Source organism: Onychomys torridus, chromosome 16 (genome assembly GCF_903995425.1).
Source record: "Onychomys torridus chromosome 16, mOncTor1.1, whole genome shotgun sequence".
Lineage (NCBI taxonomy): Eukaryota > Metazoa > Chordata > Mammalia > Rodentia > Cricetidae > Onychomys > Onychomys torridus.
Genome location: NC_050458.1, coordinates 12,877,765 through 12,883,157, shown reverse-complemented (window position 1 = coordinate 12,883,157; position 5,393 = coordinate 12,877,765).

Below are 5,393 nucleotides of genomic sequence, written 5' to 3'. Positions count from 1 at the left end.
TTAGTTCTATCTTATGCTGCATTTTCATGTTTTATGTAATTCACACTGAGGGAAAAGAGAAGAAAATGTGCTGTAAACCTCATATTTGATATTATTACTGTGATTGTTATTTTATTGTTGCTGACTATGTTGGAAGTCAGCTCTGAATTTCTCCATGGGTTTATTTCTAGACTAATGAGCTTGTTAAATATTTTATATAAATTTCTCTCAAATGATGTTTGTCATTTTGAAACATTCTTATGGATTTTAGCAAACTTTTCTGGACCTATAAGATCATTGATGGAGATTACTTATATTTTAGAGCTTTCCATGCATCAGCCCATTGCTTTGTAGTCAGCTTCACTTTATGGAAGACATCTTCTGTGAAACATTCCTTGTCAACTGAGCCTGTTTGGTTTGCATCAATGTCTTCTCTGTGTCTTTAATTTCCATCATTATTTTGTCCTATGACATGTCAGGGGACAATTGCTTCAACTTTGGATAAATTGAATGTTTGTTTTGTTTTGGTTGGGTTGGGTTGGGTTTGATTTGGTTTGGTTTTTTAAGACAGGGCTTCTCTGTAGCCCTGGCTGTCCTGAAAGTTATTTTATAGAGCAGGCTGGCCTTGAACTCATAGAGATCTGCCTGCCTCTGTCTCCTGCATGCCGGACTTAAAGGCATGCACTACCACTCTCTGGCTAAATGTTTTTATATGTAGATCAATATTTGTCAAATTTCTCTTAATCTATTATTTCTTCACACATCTCTCAGTATCTCTATTTATCTCTGTCTCTCCATTTCTGTCTCTTTTTATCCCTGTCTCTTTCACTCTCTGTCCTCTGCCTCATTTTTTTTCTGATTTCAAATCATGGATATTGGGGGGTAGGAAAAGCTGTCCACTTGGCTTCTGTTTTTGTCTGTGATTTGTATAGTTTACTAAAACACCCTTTTTGTTTTCTCAACAATATTAAATGATATCTGTTAAATTTTTCAATTCCATTATGGTATTCTTATTTTATTCTATTTATAAAGTTCTATCTCAATTTATATTCATTATGTGGGGCATTTTTATCTTAATTATATAATCATTGTTATATTTCTACCTTTATCACTCTTGTGCTGGCAATTTTGACAATATTAAACCATGTAATTTCTTCCTGTGATGCATAGATGACCCTTTATTTTGGTTCTACAATGTTAGATAATTAATTTTTTGTGGACATAGCTTAAATGTAAAATGGAACTAAAATCCTCTCAAGAACTGTGAAAAATAACTATGATAAAATCTGTAAAAAGTATTATATACATGTTGGTATTACCTGAAGTTAGTAAATCTATCCAACTCTAATCAGTATTATCATTGACAGCATTCTGATCAGTTCCCATTTGCTATATCAGTGCTATAGAGTTTGATTTTAACTTGAATATGATTAGACATTGCTGTGGGATAATTCTCTTGTACACTGTAAAGATTTATCACTCAAGTTGCTTTAATAAAACACTGATTGGCTAGTAACCAGGCAGGAAGTAAAGACAGGTGGGACCAAACTAGGAGAATTCTGAAAAGAAGAAGGGCAGAGTCAGGATTTGCCAGCCATATGCAGAGGGAGCAAGATGAGAATGCAGTGTTGAGAAAAGGTACCAAGGTACATGGCTAAACATAGATAAGAATTATGGGTTAATTTCAGTGTAAGAGCTAGTCAGTAATAAGCCTGAGCTACCAGGCAAGCATTCATAAGTAATATTAAGCCTCAGAGTCAATTATTTAAGAATCAGTTGCTGGGTATTTGGGGATTGCTGGCAGGAGAGATAGCTCAACCTTTAAGACATAATTCTTTTATTTTATAAGAGACAGTTTCACTATGTAGTCTTGGTTGCTCATGGAACTCACTATGTAAATTAAGCTAACCACATACTCACAGATATAGACATATATATGGCACAGTGTAGTGGCAAGTGTCCTGGTCTTCTGGTTGTTACAATCTATCCATCCCCTCTTCACCTATATTTCTTGAGCCTGAGGTGTAGGGTTGTATTATAAATAAATCACTTGGAACAGACACCACATACTTTTCATTTTGACCTGTTGTAGCTTCCTATAATAGTTTCACAAGAAGAAATAACAATAGCTGAGAGATATTTCAAAATATTCAAAATTGTTAGTGATTTAGCAAATTCAACTCAAAATTGTTTTGAGATTTAACCTTATCCCTTTGAGAATTGCTATGTACAGAAAGGATGCAGCCACTATGAAAGTCGGTGTGAAAAATTCACCAAAAATAAAAAAAAAATGTCTACCATAGAACCCAGCTATAGAAACTCCAGCTATAGAAACTCTTCAACATATGCACGAAGCACTTGACAACTTATTCTACAAATGTTTTTTTTTTTTTACCCATGGTCATTGCCATTTTGTCTGTTTACAGTAGGTAAGATATTGAGACAATTTAAATATTTTTCTGCTGTGGGAGATTTGTTCATACAGCTCTTCCTTTGTGTAAATAAAGCTACTTTTAATCAAAGGGCAAAGTCAGTGACTGCCTGACCTGGATTAAACATAGAGTTCTGGAGGACTAACAAGTCCTGTTAAGAGGACAGGAAGAGAGAAAAGAGAATTTCTTGGAGATTTCTGAAGGAAGTGGTCAGGGAAAACATGGAAAGAGGGTCAATCAACTCTTGTGTTATCCTTGGATTTAGCAGGCCTTTATCTCAGTTTCTGACTCCTGGAACAATTTAGATATCCATTACATCTTTCTCCTGATGAATAGATAATAAAAATGTGGTATATATAAACAATGGAATACTATTCAACTGTAAAGAAATAAGAAATCATAAAAATTGAGGTAAATGGGTGGAAGTAAAAAATATAGTGAGTGAGGTAAGCCAGACTCAGAGAAACAAATGTGCGTTTACTCTTGTTTGTGGTTCATTCTTCAGAGCTTTTGATGTAAACTCATTACCTGGAATAACAACAGATATATAGAACATATAAAGTGACAATAAGAGGGAAGAAGGATCTCTAGAGGTGAGTAGAGTTGGACAGCTATGTTATACAGGAATAAATGGGAAAAGCTCCAAGAGGAGGATCTTACCAGATGAATGAGATGGAGGACAACAAAGGGACAGAAGGAGAAGAAGGACCAGATAATTGTAAGAGTTTTAGGAAATGCCATGAAGCAAATTATTCATGTTCATATATAATTACATATATGAGTCTATACTTATATGTGTCTATATTTGTTTATGTATAGTTTAAATGCAGTTATGCCACTGGTGATAACAAGACTTCTGTCAAGAACTATAGAGTAAGGAAAGCTCAATGTCAGTCATGGAAAACCTCCTTTTGAGTTGTTATTCATAGTTCAAGAGACTACCAAAATAATAGAGACTATTGTCATTGCCTTTGGTTGCCTCCAAATATAAAAGTTAGAACTCTATTGCTGAAGACACCAGAATGGAACTGACCTAAAATTCTCTTCCTAAGAATGAGCTTTTGTAATACTGAAAGGAGATGTTCAAGCTACCAAGTGAAAAAGACACCCAATATTCTTACCAAGCTGTGATGACTACCAATAACATTGATTAGAATAGCAAATATCACCAAAGAAACAATAATGGCATGTATATCCTAGATGTAACCAGAAGCTGTCCAGTTGGATTTATGAGCCATTGAATATGAGGGAATTCATGCCAGGCACTGCAAACCTAGCCCATTGCCCATGTCTGATAAGGTCATTGATTATAGAAGAGAAACAAATACTACCAACCTCAGAAAATCAGTATAATACCTATTTACATTCTAAATACTTATCTTTATATATTTTCATACACAGACATGTGTATTTTGGGGTCTTTTAGGATTTCAATATGTATTTTAATGTATTAATATATTAGATTCAAATACTATATTAGCCATGGCCTTAGGGTGTGAAGAGGCACCATGACAACAGAAACTCTTATATAAAAGAAAAACATTTAATTGGGCTAGCTTACAATTTCAGAGGTTTAGTCCATTAACATCATGGCAGGATACAGTGGCATGCAGGTAGACATTGTGGTAGAAAAGTAGCTAAGAGATCTACATTGTGACACACAAGCAACATGAACTACATGGTCTCATTGGGTGTAACTTGAGCACAAGAGACCCAAAGCCCACCAAAACAGTGACACACCTACTCCAACAAGGCCACACCTACTCCAACAAAGCTACACCTCCTAATGGTGCCACCCTCTATGCAGGCTATTTTCTATAAAACCACCACAGCCACCACAATGTTTTTTTGAGACAGGGTTTCTCTGTGTAGCTTTGCACCTTTCCTGGAACTCACTTGGTAGTCCAGGCTGGCCTTGAACTCACAAAGATCCACCTGGCTCTGCCTCCCCAGCGCTGGGATTAAAGGCGTGCGCCACCACTGCCCGGCTTAAAAAAGTTCATGAATACCATTGTATGTGTATCTATTTGGGTCTGTGTAAGATAATTTGTTTAAGATAGTCTTCATAAAATTCAAACTAATATATAAAAAAAAAGATTTTTGAAATTTACTACTGAATAGTATAATTTATTCTTACAATTCCAAGATGTCTGTATTTAGGTATTGAAGTTAAAAAAAAAAAAAAAAAAAAAAAAAACAGAAAAAGAAAAGACAAAAAAATTATAATAATATCAAACCATGCAAGTCATCTAGAGTTCAATGTGTGTCTAATTGCCTTTTCACGAGTTTCCCTCTTTTCCAGATCCTATTTTAAGCCCATGGTTCACAAAAGAAGAAATATCATTGCCTATACACCAAACACACCCAACACAAGAAGTATTTACTTTTTAAAAGAAAATTAAAATATTTGCAGTGAAAGTTCTGTTTGCCTTTGTTTAATTAAAGTACTATATTTGACAAGGCGCACTGTACAGTTCCTATATTAATTAGTTAGTAGACATGTTAAATCTAGAAAATGAATTACTAGAGCATCATCATGTTCCTGGGTATCCCCTGTTTGTCTATCAGAAGTCCACCATGGTGAAGTTTAAGGGAGGTCTCTGCACTGTCTTCCTCCATCTTTGTTGTGCCCTGCAAATTTCAAACTGTAAACTGTTGAGAATATAATGGCAGATAATGTGAACAAGCTCTCTTCCTGCTGTGTTGACAGTCAGTGTTCCATGTCCAGCACCAGAACCAAAGTCACTTCAGTCCTAAAGACTTATTAAAGCATGGAGAATCCCAGGTTCTGCAATGTAATTCAAAGCACAACATGTATTTACTTTTTTGATCTTTTTATTAGAATAGATGAATATTTATAAAGACTAGATTTTTAGAAGCAGGATATTTGCTTCTGAGGATCACTACATGCATGAAAGGAAAGTTCTCCTGGTAAGAGATTAATTTTCCCTGGAAAGTAAGTATTTGGAAAGAATCTTGCAT